At 44.4% G+C, this 17,935-nt stretch overlaps 1 protein-coding gene across 4 annotated transcripts in view; it reads right to left on the bottom strand.

The window, feature by feature from the left end:
* LOC308585061 (phospholipid scramblase 2-like) overlaps positions 1 to 17,935 on the bottom strand; it is a 61,910-nt gene that overhangs the window by 16,951 nt on the left and 27,024 nt on the right. The window contains exon 1 of one of the 4 annotated variants that reach the window (XM_081190583.1): positions 5,241 to 5,360. The exons of 1 other annotated variant lie outside the window; for it this stretch is intronic. The gene's annotated coding sequence lies outside the window, so the exon portion shown is untranslated. 2 more of the 4 variants (XM_081190585.1, XM_081190584.1) reach the window with 2 other exon arrangements.

Below are 17,935 nucleotides of genomic sequence, written 5' to 3'. Positions count from 1 at the left end.
CAGTTCTTTTACGCAATAGGCCACTCGGAAGGGTTATTCTAACACATACTCAAGATGTCTGGAGCAGGAATGAAGAATCTGTGGCCTCTGGATATTGTTGGACTCCAACTCTAATTGTCTATCGGCAATGTTGGCTGCAGCTGATGGGGTTTGGAACTACAAGTTCCCTATGCTTGCCCTAGGGAAATCCTGCAGGAAGCCTGTGCTACGGGACCCAGCCAGTGCAGCATGTAGGGTTCAGATAATAAACTAGTTCACTTACCACCACTTTGTATAGTCTGAAATGAGTTATTCAATCCAACAGCCAATTGAAACACAATTCAATTCCTCAGGGGGTGACAGAGTTAAAATGAGAAAAAACAATCCTTGAGACATGAATTTCCTTCCTTGTTTGTGTTGAAGGATCATTTGCTAGACTTGGTGGTGTGGAAAGATGGGGTGGGTAGGCAGGGTATATTGAGGGCAGATTCCCATGGTTGGAATTCTATGGCATGTTATTAGCAAATGTTCCATCAGCTTGCCAGGTGGAATGACCTCCTTCCCCTCTCCCTGTGTGCTATTCTGTGGGTTCCCCTGAGCCAATTTGGAGGGGGGTGCATGGGGGAAGGAGATGGGAGAAGCTGCATGACACAAGTGGAAGCCCTTATGAAGGTCTTCCTCTGATGGGGTTCATCAGGTGAATCCCATCGCACAACTGACAGCATTTGTCCTATATCAGAAGTGGCATGTGTGGTGGGGCAGAGCCACCTAACAATGCCATCACCACTGTTGTTGACCTGGACAGGGTGGTGGTGAGGTCAGGGCTGTGTGGTTGCAGTGGCAGGAGCTTGGTGCAACCATGTGGCCCTGACCTTGTTGTTGCTTCTCTCCAGTTTCACTAAGGGAAGAAGCAGAAATGCTGGTATCAAGAGGTAGCCTCACTCTGGATTACAACTGAATATAAACAATTATAATTACAGATTGGGACCTAGTCTCTGGGCAAATGTTCTCCTCATCAATAGACACTGCAGCTTCTGTTTAATAAGATGCAGTTTGCTGGCAGAACAATGAGCCAGATTAACGTAAGGGCCACCATCTTCCACATGGGCCTGTCCAGTTATGGAGCTATGTACTGGAAAACCTTTTTCACATCCCTTTGCCTTCAAAAGTTAGATGGGTGAGGACTGAAGCGAGGCCCTCTTCAGTGGTGGTGCCATGATTCTGGAATTCACCTGGCCCTGAGGGTGCTTCCAGGCAGGAACATTATCTCACAAACAAGACATTGAGATCCAATATTTCTGTGTGAGCCAGGCATAGGCAAACTCGGCCCTCCAGATGTTTTGGGACTACAACTCCCATCATCCCTAGCTAACAGGACCAGTGGTCATGGATGATGGGAACTGTAGTCCCCAAACATCTGGAGGGCTGGGTTTACCTATGCCTGGCTGTGAGCAATGAGCATGCAAATATCTACACACCTTGTTTTCCAACCATATTCATCTGCTATTGTGACCAGACCCAGAAATAAAGAGGCAAGGCACAAGTGATGGGTTGAAATAGGGCCACATTTTATTATTAACCAAAACCTTGAGCAAGCTCAACCTTGCCCATTTCAAGTGGCATGACAAAGCTTGGGCCTTATGGTAAGTAGGGAGGCCTTTGTGCCCTACACCCTCCCAGGCCCCACAATTCCAGGCAGGTGTGCAGGTGAGGCTCAAGAATGTTCCAGATCCAAGCTAAGGGCCCCACAACCTATATTAGCTGGCCTCCAGACACACCTGTCACCTTCAAAGGAGTCTAAGGGTGTTTCCACTGTTCAACCTGCAACCTTGGTTTATGGAGCCATTTGATGCCTAGCTTAAATATTTGAGTTTCTAAGACTGTCTGTTCCTTTATCTAACCGTAACCTTTCCCACACCTTCTCGCCGATAATGTGACCCAAATAAAACATGCAACCAAATCAACCTGTGATTTCCACCCCTAAATCACAACATCCCCTGAATACAGTATGGAGTGGGCAAAAGAACTCCCACCCAGCTTGGACAATTTGCAGCCAGACAAAAAAACACAAAAATGCTGCTTAAACAAGACGTAGCTGGAAATCCAACACAGCCAAGGATGGTAAAGTCTATGGCATGGGTGTGGCGCAGAGGTACACCACGCAACCTGGTTTTGCAACTTTCTAAAATGGAATCTTACAAGGTTGGGCAATATAGACCACCTGCCATTCACCCCCAGTCGGCAGTGCTTTTCAGGCAGTATATATTTCCTCCTGTCCCATCCACCCTGCTTGTTTCATTCTAAGCACGGGCACACGCGCCTTAAAAAATGATCAGAATGCCTGGGAACATTTGATTTTTCGCAAGTTTTTTTTAAAAGGTTGATATACAAGTTTTCCAATATACCAACTTCCACAAAAGTGCATACAAAACAAAACAAAAACCATGATGCACCTAGCCCACCAGCCATCCACTAAGGAGCACCTCACCAATGGAAGCTGAGCAGAGGACATGGTAACAGATGGCACCCTGAGAAATGTCATCGCCCACACAGGGGCAGTGGCGTAGCGTGGGGGGTGCCAGGGGTGCCGGCCGCACCGGGCGCAACATTTGGGGGGGCGCGTTTGGCCGGCCCTCCTCGAGGAAGCAGGAACCCCACTCTCCTCGGACCTCCTCCGAAGGCTGGCAGTGGGGTGGAGAGACCTTCTCCCCGCACCAGCCTTCGGAAGGCTGTCCTGAAGACTTGTGGTGGGAGCAGTGGCGTAGCGTGGGGGGTGCAGGGGGGCCTGCTGCACCTGGCACAACATCTGGGGGGCGCGGGTTAGGGGGCGCAAATTACTTGCCTTGCCCCGGGTTAGGGGGCGCAAATTACTTGCCTTGCCCCGGGTGCTGAGAACCCACGCTACGCCACTGCACAGGGGGGTTGGGGTAGCGGCACACGATGGGCTCCAGTATGTCAACAGCTGGGTAACATACATTTTCCCCCCTTTAACGCATTAACCACGCATTTTGATTCAATGTGGGGGAAAGTGCAGGCTAACATTTGGATGAGGACAATGTCACATTGCCGGCACACACGCAAAAACTCCATGTAGACATGGGATGTATCAAATCCACTTTAAATTGCCTTGTGTACACCGCCTGGGGGGAAAGCAATAGCTGGAGCTTTTGGAGCAAAGAGCTGGGGATGTAAAGGTTAAACAGCCTCTCCTCCCGACAACTTGCAGTGCCTTTATCTGATCACAGCACAGGGAGAATCAAAGGGGTATAGTTTCAGGGTATAGTTTCAGGGTATAATTTCAACAGGTATGGTTTCAGGAAATCTCTGCCTTCCCGAAGTTGATGCGTTGCTTCCAGGCAACTTGTTCATGGAGCTTTCTTCTTGACTTGTTTTCATAGAGACACCAGTTAATTGTACTGTATTTTAATATGGGGGGGGGATTGGATGGGAGATGACGTTTGATTGGGCAAATGTTACCCCACCACTTTGAGAGCGTTTCCCCATCCCTTACCACAAACCAAATGAAACATTCTTTTAAGAGAGTTTGTGCTTTTTTTGCAAAAGAGCTCCAAATCAGCAACGGTTGCGTAGCTTAGTTTGCTAGCATGGCTACAAGAACATGGAAGCTGCTTTGCAATGATTCAGTCTATATAGCACAGTACTGTCTACACCAGTGGTGGCCAAACTCGGTCCTCCAGCTGTTTTGGGACTACATTTCCCATCATCCCTGACCACTGGTCCTGTTAGCCAGGGGTGATGGGAATTGTAGTCCCAACACAGCTGGAGGGCCGAGTTTGACCACCACTAGTCTACACTGACTGCTGATGGCTCTCCAAGGTTTCAGGCAGGGTTCTCTCCCACCCATCCCTGGAGATTGAACCTGAGTCCTTCTGTATGCAGTGCAGATGTTCTGCAACTGAGCAACAATCCCTCCCAAGTGGAATCCCTCATTGGATCAAATCCCATTCAGAAATAACAATTATCTGGATGCATTCTTGGATTCCCACTCAGGAGCTGCTCTTGTCAGCATGCCATGGAAAAACAGGAACTGGACTCCAGGGTCTGGAAACTTTTACTCTGCAAGGGGTTGTTGACATCCAACTCCTATCATGATTAGCCAAGCTGGGTGAGGCTGATGGGAGTTGTAGTCCAACAACATCAGGAGAGTCAAGGGTTAAATTACTGTGGTTTTTGATTATGTAAACCACCAATTCACATTAGTTAGTAAAGGTTTAATGTTCTAATTAAATGTATGATTTTTTAAAAAACAAAAACATCACTACCACCACAGCATTATAATTCAAAATTCGCCACTTGGCACCTTGTTGTAGACAGCCAGGATTGATATCTAGCAAGGCTGGATAAGCACAGAATCGTGGAGTTGGGAACCAACGGGTCATCTAGTCCAACCCCCTGCATTGCAGGGATCAACATCTAAAATTTAACAGTTTCGCTTTCCTTGGCATGGATATACAATACAGTGGTACCTCGGGTTACAGATGCTTCGGGTTACAGACGCTTCAGGTTGCAGACTCCGCTAACCCAGAAACACTACCTTAGGTGAAGAACTTTGCTTCAAGATGAGAACAGATATCGCACAGCGGCAGCGGGAGGCCCCGTTAGCTAAAGTGGTACCTCAGGTTAAGAACAGTTTCAGGTTAAGAACTGCCCTCCAGAATGAATTAAGTTCTTAACGCGAGGTACCACTGTACTAAAAGGGAAGTTTCACCGATGGTGTTGGGCAATGCCATCTATGGAAACCTGATTTCGCGTTTCCTGTTTAATTCCCCTCAGCCTGCCCTTACTTAACGGCAAAATAAAAAAATTCCTTCCAGTAGCACCTTAGAGACCAACTAAGTTTGTTATTGGTATGAGCTTTCGTGGGCATGCACACTTCTTCAGATGCACACGAAAGCTCATATCAATAGCAAACTTAGTTGGTCTCTAAGATGATAATGGAAGGATTTTTTTATTTTGTTTTGACTACGGCAGACCAGCACGGCTACCTACCTGTAACTTACTTAACGGGGCGTCGAAGGAAAGAGAGGTTGATGCCCCGCTCCCCTCGCCGCCTAATCGGGGCCCCGGGCGGAGACCTCTTTTTAACGCGCCTAGTCTAGAAGGTTGCAAACTCGAAACAAACTCACTAGGCAGCTACTAATTCGAAATAAACACCCTTAGGGGTTGATTTGCAACAGTCTTCACATGCTCTCTCCTCCGGTGCCCATATTTGCTTTCTACCCCGAGGTGAAAGCCAATACCTTGCCGGTGGGTCTCTATTCGTTGCTTCTCCACGCGCCGCAGGCTCAGAATAGCCACAGACGAGGACGTCTCTTTAGAGACCCGCCCTTGCAATGCAGCGCAGTGGGACGAAGGAGATAAAATGGAGCCGGCAGAGGGAGGGGAGAGTGAGAGTCAAAACAAGAGTGAACGGAAGGCGGAGCTGGACGCAGCAAGCAGAAGCCAAGGCTGACGCTCGCTGGCCGAGGCTGCCCTCTTGATAACGCTCCCTCGACAAAGCGCATTTACATGCAGTTGTAGGAGCTGTCCAGTCCGTCTCCATATTAGAGGATCAGGAAATAAGCGTTGCCAGGACGTCCAAAAGCCGGCTGTCGCGGCTCGGGGGAAAGGAACTCTGCGCGTGCACAGGAGTCTGCCCATTTTTCTTACTCCTCACCATGTTCAAGGGCTGATCCTTAGGATCGAAAGAGAGTGTTTCGGAGCTGTACGCCTGCAAACTTTGCCCCTAAGCGAAGAGAGTCACGCCGCCAAGCGGCAGAGGAAAACGGGTGTGCTTCTTCCAGAATAGCGAACGTGTTTATACTAATAAGCGAAACAAATACCTTTTTCTACAACCCGGAATGCAGAACTTTGAAATTCAGAACTGCTACTACTTTTTGTGCGGGCGTCAACAGTTGTCACCCCCAGTGCATTTTGACGCTTGAGTTTACTGGGTTTCGCAGTGTATTCTGGTGCTGGAATGCGGAGTTTGAAATCCTTGCAACCTCCAGCTCTGGAGGCGCATGAATATTATTTGCTAGAAAGCCAAGTGGAAGAGTCATATTGGGTTCATGCCCTTAGGCTTGCCTAAAGAAACAGGACAAAAGAAGTAATTATAATTCAGCAGTTTTCATGTTATTCTATTTTATTAAAGCAACTAGAAAAAATATGATGATGGGAAGATCTCACACAAGTGAAGGGAAGCAGTGGGGAGGAGGGGAGGGTTAGGTTGAATTTGGGAAATAAAATAATATATGGGACAGCAAAGGATATAATAGATTCTTCTAGATTAGTAATATATGGTAACCAGAATAGAAGTTCAAAAGGGGAAGTAAATGTATTTTTAGTATTTTCATTATTGTAATAGTAGTTATTATTTCTTATTGGTAGAAGGCTATGTTAATTTAGGCTTCTTCGTTTTGCTGTCTGTATAATTTTCTTAAGTCAATAAAAAAGGGGGGGGGGAGAAACCGGATGTTGGATTACGTAGATGCCCTTGTCCAGAAAAACTCTTCTTAATGCTGCAACATAATGGTATAAACAGTGAGTGATAATGTCCAAAGCGATCACTAGCCTACTTGCTTGCTCTCTACTTTTTTTTCTCCTGAACTGCTTGTTCTGCCACCCACAGGAGTCTTTACAATATGGCATCTGGGACGGCTCAGTCAGTAGAGGAGGAGTCTCTTAATCTCATAGCTATGGGTTCAAGTTCCACAGTGGGCGAAAGAGCCCCACTATTGTAGGAGGTGGGTCACTTCCAATTCTACAAGTCTATGATTCTATTATCTGTTGCAGTTGTGACCGCTGTCCATCATTCTCAAATGTTTTCTTGTTCTCTCTGCTATCTTTCTGAGAGGCCTAGATGCTCCCCGCTGAAGCCTACAACAGCAATAAAGATTGACGGAAAAGCAGCTGTTCCCATACACAACTACCACCCATTTCCTTTTATGTACTTTTATAAAGAGCATCATTCACTCAAAGAGTGCAGTTCTTTCCTCTCCTAAGGCCAGTGCTTTTTTCTAAAAAATTGCTTAGGGGTACTCTCATTTCCCTACTCATACTGAAATACTGCCCCTCAATGAAGCCAAACTTGGATTCACAAAATGTTTAGGGGTATATGTACCCCTGCATCCCCCCGGAAAAAAGCGCTGCCTAAGGCTACAGTGTTTTATGCCAATCTGAAAAGCCTCTAATAAAAGGTTTGTTGTTCCATTTAGCAACAGATGAAAAGATGGTTAAAGAAATAAAGAATTTAAATAATCTGCTTTATGGAAGGAAGCAAGAAGCAACAGAGAGCAGAATAAGGGCAGTTTAGAAATAGCTACTGAAAGGTAGACCAGAACTCCTTTATGCAAACTTGAGTATACAGCTAGCAACTGAGGTCAAAGCACAGTGACCCACAAACTCTAGACACTACATATTTCCTTCTGCTAGGAAAGAGCTACTTACAGCTCCAGGACATAAGAGTTATTAGGCAGCTAATTTGCTTCCTTGCTATGATGCATCTAAGTACAGCCCTGCTACCTTCTGCCACAGGCATAGGCAAACTCGGCCCTCCAGATGTTTTGGGACTACAAGTCCCATCTTCCCTAGCTAACAGGACCAGTGGTCAAGGATGATGGGAATTGTAGTCTCAAAACATGTGGAGGGCCGAGTTTGCCTATGCCTGTTCTACCACTATCAAACCACATTGAGAGTGTATGTACTTAAATCTCAATCAAAGCTCAATTAATTGATGGCAATTACCAAACTGGATGAGGGCCCATCAACTGAAGCTACATCCAGACAAGACAGAAATGTTGGTGGGTGGCTCATCTGTCTGGATTAGTGGTGTTTACTCTGTATTGGACTGAGTTGCAGTCCCCTTGATCAAACAGGCATACCACCTCAGGGTCCTCCTTAATCCATCTTTGTTTCCTACCAGTTTACGTTAGTGTGGTAGCTGTGACCCTGCCTGGACAGAGATGTAGCCTGAGTTGTCCTTATTAGCTATGCTAATATGTTATATGTTGGACTTCTTCTGAAGATGGTTCATAAACTAAGAATACAGCTGCTAGAATACCAACTGATCATATTGCACCAGTGTTTTGTCAATTGCATGGGATCCTGGTCTGTTTCTGGGCTCAATTAAATGTACTGGTCCACATGTCAAGATTTCAACAGAGGCTCTTCCTTGTCCAGGTGTCTTACCATTGGAGGCCCAGCAGACAAGCTAGGGGGTGGAACAACTCTCCTATGAAGAAAGGTTGCAGTGTTTAAGAATATTTCGTTTAGAGAAAAGGCAAGTAAGCGGCAACTTAATAGAGGTTTTTGTTTTTTTTAAAAAAAACTATGCATAGCATGGAGAAAGTGGATAGAGAAGAGACTTCCGGGTTAGCGCCATCGGCGAATGGCGGAGTTCCTCCAACCGGAGGAACTGGCTCCGTGGAAACTGGGTCTTCCTGCCGCGGCGAAGGTGGGGACCCGCTAGAAATCCCAGGCGGAGGAAGCCTGGGAACGTGGGGTTTGGCAGGGCACCAGGAGCGCACCCCCTACGCACCGGGAACCCCATTTTGGGGCTCCGGAGTGAAGTGGGGTGAGCGGCGCGGTGCTGCGAACTGATTGCTACTTTCATGGAGTGAAGCCGCACAGCCATTGCCGGAGAGCGCTGACTTTTTCCTGTGGACAATTGGATTTAAAACAAGTACCTGTGAGTAGAAACGGAAAATTGGATCAAGAAATATCTTAATTTGGCACCGAAGCGGGAAGGTTCAAAACAGGAAGTCCGCCTTCCGCTTTTTGTACATAGACTGAAGCAAAAACCTTGTAAGCTAAAGTCTGGAAAGTAGTTAAAAAAGTTTCACATTGACTGTGAATGGAATACTTTGACAGATTGCTAAAGAAGAGAAATAAATTGATTCCAATGTTGCCTTCTGCATTCTAAAGAAACAAAATATCTGAAAAATGAAAGTAATTTTCCTTTGTTGGACTTGCCTTAAAAAAAAATGGATACAAATAGAAATTGTCTCCTCTAGAGGGAGCTTGCTAAATTGTTGCTGCGTCTACTTGAGGACTCTACAGCTGTCAGATTAAGATCGTGGGACCAGTCCTTTTTGACCTTGACTAAATATGAGCTGGGAGGAAGTTTTGGTGCTTTCTTTATGCAAGACAAGTGCCTTGCTGGAACAGATGCATGAGAAGATGGATTTGATGAATGAGAAAATGGATTTGATGACTGTTGTGGTTAATAACTGTGGACAAACAGGGAATATTGATACAGAAACTATTCAAGGACCAACTCAGGAACCTGTACTGATTGGGCAAGTGCAGAAGATAATGGAGGAGGTTGCGGTTGCACCTCAAATAATACAAATGGAGAGACCCGAGGCCCTACAGGAGTATAAGCCGCTGTCTTTGAAGATTGAAGTTGGAGTCGGCCAGGGGGAGTCTGGAGCTGAGGAGGTTCTTAACTTTGGAGAGACCTCGAAATATGTTTTAAAATATTTTTTGGACTACATTGATGATTGTGGGGAGTGGGACTCTGGGGAATGGGCTGGTTGGATGAAGGGAGACGAAGATAATTTTGGGTTGGAATACCCCAGAGACCTACTCCCCAACGAGAAAGGAAAGAAACTAAGAAAGAGACCAACAAAAGACAAGGAAAAGTGCAAGTATAAACAAGAAGAAGAAGATCTGCAGAAGGAGCATGGAAGAGACTTAAGGGCCTCGGACATTAGATTACCAGGTTGATGGACTAGATGGAATGGACAGTAAGGACTGACACGACCCGAGACCAGGAAGAAGAGACGTTGGATGAAGATTGGAAGAAAATTTATAAAGAATTTTTTTTCTAGGGAATTAGCCTAAAATTAATGAACATTAGGGGAAATGTTGGAATGAAACTATATGACTAGTAGAAAAGATATCAGGAGTTATGTATAATCGAGTATTAAGCGTTAAGCTCTAAAGTATTTTTTGGTAAGATAAGGTTAAATAACTTAAGGTAATTTGAATAACAGAATATGGGGAAAGGATGGAAAGGATTTGTTGAGTTAATTAATAGGTTAAATTGTCAAGATAAATTATTTAGTAAAAATTGAGAAAGATGGAAAGAATTTGCTGAAATAATCAAACTAGAATACAAAAAGGGAGGTGTGAGGAGGTCAATGAAACCAGCAAATGGAAGTTAAAGATATATAATATGGGATTTGTGTCTCCCCCCCCCTTTAATCTTTTCACTGTATTGTTGCATTGGTTTTTATGTCTTGGGTTTTTTTTGTTTTCCCCCTATGTATTGTAGTGCTGTTTTAATTTTTTTTCTTTTTTTCTGTAATTTTGAAATTATTAATAAATATTATTTTTTTAAAAAAAAAGTGGATAGAGAAAAAGGTTTTCTTTCTCTCTCATAGCACTACATCCAATGAAGCTGAATGTTGGGAGATTCAAGACAGATTAAAAAAAAGAAAGAAAACTTCTTCATTCAGTGCATAGCAGAACTAAGGAACTTGCTCCCCGAGGAGGCAGTGATGGCTAGCAACCTGGATGGCTTTAAAAGAATATTAGGCAAATTCATGGAGGAGAGGGCTATTGAGGGCAACTACCGGTAGTTAAGATGGTGATGTTCTTCCTTCACAGCTACAAGCAGCAATGCTTCTGAATGTCCTGGAAACCACAGGAAGGGGAGAATGCTATTGTGGTCAAATCCTGCTTGTGGGTTTCACACAGGACACAGTGAGAAGGATGCTAGGCAAGGTGGGCTCTTTATGTTCTTGCAAGGAATATTCTCCCCAATAAAGCTCAACTGGCACCTATTCTGACACTTCTGTCTTACAAGACACCAGGATCTTCAATCACTTGGTTCAATCTTCTAATCTCTGCTTATTGTTTTATGCTACTCTTTTAGAATTTTGCAGATTTTAGTACAGTCAAACCTTGGCTGTCGAACGTAATCCATTCTGGAAGCCCAAAATGTTGGCTTCCAAAATGTTTGACAACCGAGGCGCGGTTTCCGATTGGTTGCAGGAGCTTCCTGCACTCAGGTGGAAGCCATGTCAGACATTCAGTTTCTGAAAAACGATTGAAAACCGGAGCACTTACTTCCTGGTTTTCAACGTTCAGGAGCCGAAATGTTCCAAAACAGAGGCGTTTGGGAACCGAGGTTTGACTGTATGTTGTTTTCACATTTCAGCTGTATTTATATATTCTTTTGTTCCTGAGGCTATGAGCTTGCTTGAAGGGTGGAACAGATATTTCTACAATAAACAAGGTTGTTTGCATCGTTGAGCATTTGTGATTAATTTCATATTGGATGTGCTCAGATGCATATCCAAGCACCAAAGCCCAGATTTCCCATCTATATCAGGTTGCCATCCACATTTCAGAGAAACCCAGTTCTCCCATCTTGGGCTTGGTCCTTCAGGCTAGCTGAGCCCACTGCATGTTGCTTCCTTCTTTCTTGAAAAGGGTAAAGTTTAGTGCCCTCCTATTTTACACTGGCAATAACAGCCAAAGAAAGAGCATTGAGGTCCTCTGGAATCACTGTCAAAAACCAAAGTTTTACCTTGGAACAGTGCTTTTGTAAAAAGAATGTAGTCAGCAAATACTTTTTGTGTTCAAAAGGAATATCATCAAATCATGAAATGACCCACTGAGACACATACTAATGAGAAACTAAGCATGTTCAGAGACAGGGTTGGCCCACACATGAGGCAAAGTGAGACAACCACCTCAGGTGGCAGAATCCAATGGGACAACAGATCCCAATGTTGACCTTTCTGCCCTCCCCTGCTCCTGGTGTAGATCTTCCCTCACTCCTCCTTCCCCGGATCTGCAGAAAACTTGTATCAAAATAAAATGGATTCTGTATGACTTCTTTTTGCAGTTATATAGGTTGCCATTAAATTGATTTGCATTTTGAGGATTCATGCTGATTTCTTTGATCAAAATGTCCTCCATCCAAAGCGGCTCTGTCTCTGAACTGCATGATACCGAATATAAATGGTTCTGTTTCCAAAATATGTGTTTCCAGAGGAATGTGGTTATTAGGTTCATTATTTGGAGTAAAATGATAGTGTTGTAAATAAAAATATGCCCTTTTCCCTCATGGGGTATCCAAGAGCCCATATAGAGTCCTTACATAGGTTCCCTATTGGTAGGGGAAAATAACAGAGGCCAACCAGAGAATATTGAGAAGCAAAGCAGCTAGTAAGCTTGATCTTTATTAATCTGTTGCAACAGGGTGCTCCCCTCACACGCAGGAGAGGAAGAGGACCCACAAAAATGCTGTGCAATGGCTTATAAAGACTTTTGAAATTGCCACCCTGTAGATCAAGGCCACCCCCAGAAACATTATGCATACATCACAGAAGGGGTGTAACCTAAGACCACCCCTCAGATACATCCCACCTACATCACAGAAATTTTAATGTTGTTTTTCTCCTGTCACAGTTTATCTCCTGTCTGGCAAGTTACTTGATTGGATTGCCTGGGGAGCCTGGCCATTCTTTTGTAGTGGTAAAATACTTATTTCCTGGGCCAGGTCACAGGCTCACACCTTATTCATATCTTTGAGACAGGATTTGTGAGGAAAGAGACAATGGGGAGGCTTTTCCAGTTTAACCTTGCAGAGAAAGGATTTGGTCAGTTTAGGAATCAAAATGGTTCCAGGTTGGTCTTCCTGTGTTGATCTATGTATGTGCAGTTATGAACATTACCATATATCTAAGACTATAAAATTCCTATCACAATAGTGTTTCACTCAGTATAGGAAAATACAGAGTACATTTCCTTTTTGAAGGGACAAAGTTCTGTTTGTTTAGTAAATGGAAGAAAGGGTACCTCCAAGAACAAATGTTTGCTAAATTTCCCATTTCCCATTGACCTGTGTATAGTTTATGTAGAGGCCTTTAAGGGCAAACATTCTGAAAACAAAGGTGTTAGCTGGCTCTTCAATAAATAAGCAGAGGCTCTCCTGCAAAAGGACACTTTTTCCTGAAGTAACTGGGGCAAACTATTATCGTTATTTATTATTATTTTATTATCATCATGCATGCATGCATGCATGCTGTAACCCTGGCAACCTCCCCTTCCCAATTATTCTGTCTCTGTCCATTGCTCAGAGCGGGGCAAGGGGGAGGCAGTATTTGCATTGCCAATTGCTCTTAATGGCCTGGTCCTCTACTGCTCTCTTTGTTTCTTAATCAATGGCACCTCTATCAGCCAATTTCCTGAACAGGAATAATAATAATAAACCAGCATAGGTTGCATTTTTACACTGCTAATTTTAATGTCAGTAAGCTCACCTTAATCGTCTAAACACCGCTTGAACCTCGACACCTAGGAATCGAAGAGTAGGCAGGGCACCCTGAAAACTGGGCACCCACAAATCCATTACAATACTAAGCCAACCACTGCTGCTGCATGAACTCATATTCTCAGTGAAAAAGGTTTTTAGACAGAATAGCAAAAATCAAGTCAAATTGCTTTCATATAAAACTACTCTCAGTAGCTCCATGTGTTGCGTTTGCAAAGTAAAGGAAGGATTGGACCCTGATTAAAAAACAAGACACGAGGCTTTGACCAGCAAGGCTCTCGGAGAAAGTGTGTCCACCACACCCCTCGCCAGGCCATTTTATTAGCAAAAGAATCTTTTACACAGTGCTCATAAGAACCAATCATATTTCCTTTGAGCATTTCATCAAACCCCACGTGGGGAAAAAGTTACACTACAACACTAATTAGCATGCATATATTTTGGGGTAACTAAGTTGAGAACTACAAAGGGGTAGTAAATAACTTGAGAACTACAAAGGGGTGCATCTGGCAACCCCGGAGGTAATAAACAAGCAATACACATATGATAAGGAGGATGGCCAGGAGGAAGAAGAAGAAGAAGAAGAAGAGTTTGGATTTGATATCCCGCCTTTCACTCCCCTTCAGGAGTCTCAAAGCAGCTAACATTCTCCTTTCCCTTCCTCCCCCACAACAAACACTCTGTGAGGTGAGTGGGGCTGAGAGACTTCAGAGAAGTGTGACTGGCCCAAGGTCACCCAGCAGCTGCATGTGGAGGAGCAGAGACGCGAACCTGGTTCCCCAGATTACGAGACTACCGCTCTTAACCACTACACCACACAACAATCACTATCACCTTCATGTGAGATCTGTTTCCTGGCCCTAAGATTAACATCCTAAGATTAATATACATTAGAGAGCTACTTCAAATAAACTTGCCCACTATCTTTATAGCCCAGGGTGCCTGCCTGGCGAAGCAACTGCTGAGCTGCTGTGTACGTGACATGTGAGGGGAGAGAAATGGGTAGTAGAGGGAAAAGGGCATCAAAAGGACATGAATGTAGAATCTTATGGGATTTAATCAGAAATTATTGTCAATATATCAAACCCAGTCAACACAATGTCTTCATCATGGACACGATGGCTTGATGTATATTTTATAATTCCTCATGGTAATCCCATCTGACCCCTACACCATGCAGTCCATTTCCATACCTGCAAGTGAGTGCAAATGATCTTCTTGGAGAAACCAATGGATTACATTCAGGCCTCAAGTGTCCATTTTCTTCTTACTTTGGGATTCTCACCAACCCTTGCTTTTCTGACAAATTATCTTGCGTTCTATGTGGCTAGGCAGAAAATCTGGAAGGAAACCAGGACTATGGTTCCATCTGCCCTATATGTTTAAAGCAGTATCGTACCACTTCTAACTGTCATGGCTTTTCATTCAGAATCCTGGGAACTGTAGTTTTTTGTTTCATTTTTAGAGTGCTGGGAGTTGTTGGGAAATCCCTATTTCCCTCACAGAGCTACAGTTAGAATCATAGAATCATAGAGTTGGAAAAGACCACAAGGGCCACAAGTTCCCAGAGAGAGGGAGTGATCCTTCTATCACTATAGGAATTACAACTCTGTAAAGGGAATAGTGTCTCCTATATGAGATGGTGGGGCATTTATTTGTTTTTTTGTATTTTTTATTAAAGATTTTCTTGATTTACAGAAGTATGTGTAATGTCTCTCATATTTTTTCTGTGCAACATTTTTACAAATCAGTTTCATTTGTTGATACATTAGCAAGAAAATGGGTGGAGGGGTGGAGGGGGGGAGGATGGGTGGGGTTGGGTGGCAATGTTTCTATTTTGCTTAATGTATGTAGGGTTTGGTGTCAGCATTGCTTGTTCAGGTTCTTTGCTATTCACTTGTGTTCCTTTGGTGGTGAGAGAGGTTGGGGTTGGCCTAGGGTGTGGTTGTTTGTTTGTGATTGGCTGTGGTGATCTTTGTTTTCATGTGTGAGTGGGGTGGGTGGGTGTTTTGGTTCAGGTTGGCCATATTGAATAATCCAGGTGGATTATTGTTCTTGACTTGTTGGGCTGTGTGTGTGATAAAGGGGAGCCATACCGGGGTAAAGGCGTCTTCTTCTGTTTGTCCCAGTGTCAGTTTAAGTTTATTGGTTAATTTTTCTAGTTGGGCTCTTTCCCATACTATTTGGTACCATTGGTCCATGCTTACTCCTGACAGGTCTCTCCAGTGTCTGGCTATGGTGTTTCTAGCTGCTGAAAGTAGGTGGGTTATGTACCTAACACCAAGAAAACTAGCGCTAATATGCCCAGGAACCTCATCCAAATGCTGGAGAGGGTGCACCTCCACAGGCACATACCTCCACATGTGGTGGGAGTGCCCCCAAATCCAACTATTCTGGACAACAGCCATTCAAGAAATATGTAAAATATCTAAGCAAGTATTAAAAATCACCCCAGAATTGGCCCTACTAAACATCTTCCAAGACAACAATGCCCATTTACACCACAAACATGGTGGGGAATTTAATGGGCAGGTAAACCCAGCTTCCAGGTGGTGCTTGTAGTGCTTGGCTGGAAGCTTTTCTAAAGGAGGGATCAGGTGAGTCATTACCTACCATGGCAGCTGCTCAAGGGTGCCAAAAGTGAACCCACTCCACAGCACTAATGCACCCATGCGTTTGTAAGATTCAGACAGTGCAGCAGTTCTTATTAGTGCATGGAAAGCTGCTCCATCTAAAGTACGCTGTTTAATATAAAGGCAGCAACACTTGTACCACCTTGCTCCATGTTAAGAGGTCTCATTGACCAATGGTTTAAACATCTTTGCTAGCTAATAGGTCTACTCTGAGACTTCAGTACTGAAGTCCTCATCCAGAGCCACAGGAAAAACATAAGGGCCCCAGTCCTCATCAAAAAGTCTGCAACCCTATACTAAGGATTTATCATCATCAGTTCAATTGTTTACATACTCACCTGTCACTTTAGTGTCCCATAGTTACAGCAATTTAAAACTCAATATTAAAATCAGTTTAAAACATGTTAGAGCCACAGGAATAGGGTAGGTCGGGGGGGGGAGGATCAGGTGACAAAGTCCAAGGTAAAGGTGGGAAAATCTGTAGTTCTCCATGTGTTGTTGCTTCCAGCTCTGGTCAGCCCCAGCCAGCATGACCAATGGTCAGGGACGATGGGTCCTGTAGTGCAGAAACATTTGGTGGATGCGGATCCCCGATGCAGATCTTACTGAGCTGGAAGGACCAAGGCAGCTTTTGTGTTCAGTTCAATCCCAACTCTCATGGAGAGAAATGTTCCCATTCCAAAATGGTCCCCTACCCGCAACGATGCTATCAGCCCTCTGAGAAAACAATATTAAGTACAGTCATACCTTGGTTGACGAACGGCTTAGTTGCCAAATGTTTTGGCTCCCAAACAATCAAAAACCGGAAGTGAGTGTTCCAGTTTTCGAACGATTTTCAGAAGCCAAACGTCCGGTGAGGCTTACGCAGCTTCTGATTGGCTGCAGGAACCTCCTGCAGCCAATCGGAAGCCGTGCCTTGGTTTTCGAACGGTTCCGGGAGTCGTTTCCGGAATGCATTCTGTTTGTCAACCAAGGTACAACTGCACTATATTGTTCCTGTATTTCTCTACAACCAGCTATACATTTTTCCATATTGTGTCAGGAAAAATCCTAGGAATTGTAGTCCAGCAGCATATAGAGAAGGTGGATCTTACACACACACACACACACACACACACACACACACTACTTAGGTTTGAGCGACCCAAATGAGCCCTACATCTGAGCTAACATTAAAAAATATATAATTTTAATATTCTTATTACTTACACCCCGTCCATCTGAGCTGCTTCCAGCACTCCCTCTCCCTCCCTCCCTCCCTCCCTCCCTCCCTCCCTCCCTCCCTCCCTCCCTCCCTCTCTCTCTCCACACACATACACATATAATTTCCATTCTACCTACCCTTCCTCTGAAAGAAGGATGACTCTGCACACATCCCATGGAAAGGCTTTACTGTGACTCAACAGCTGCCATAGATTTCAGGGATTTGTGTGTGTTTAATCCTTTCCTTCCTCGCTTTTCTGTTCTAAGCTAATGCCCTCGGAGGAAACAAAGCAGGCTGCCTTGTTTTGTTTTGCTATACAGCAGGCATGTCCAACTTTCAAGAGACTGAGATCTACTCCCACTATAAAATAACTGGCAGTGATCTACCAAAGTTGGGTTTTTTTAGGAAGCCAAAGTTGTTGAGATTTTCTTTTCTTCCCCCCCCCCCAAATTTTGGGGTGGGGTGTGTGTTCCACAATCTACCATGATCTACCACGTACCCCCCACAATCTACCAGCTTCCCCTCCGCTCCCTGAGGTGTCTCTCTCGGGCCTCCCAGAAGTCTCTGGGGGCAGGTTGGGGGCCCTCCTAAGCAACTGGGATAGGACACCAGGGCAGGGGTCATTGTTATTTTATTACTATTAATATCTATTTATTTGTCGCGCTTTATATCACAGTGTCTCAAAGCGTAGTGAGAAGGGGGGGGGGGGAGACCTTCCAAAAAGCATGGAAACTAAATATGAAAAGCAGGAAGGGCAGCAGGAGGAAAGGAGAACTTTCCTTCCACGAGCTTCCTGAGGTGAATTTACTTCAGGAGCCAAGCCAATGT

The sequence above is a fragment of the Podarcis bocagei genome (genome assembly GCF_964188305.1).
Source record: "Podarcis bocagei genome assembly, chromosome: 4".
Lineage (NCBI taxonomy): Eukaryota > Metazoa > Chordata > Lepidosauria > Squamata > Lacertidae > Podarcis > Podarcis bocagei.
This window is presented reverse-complemented; position numbering and strand designations above follow the sequence as displayed.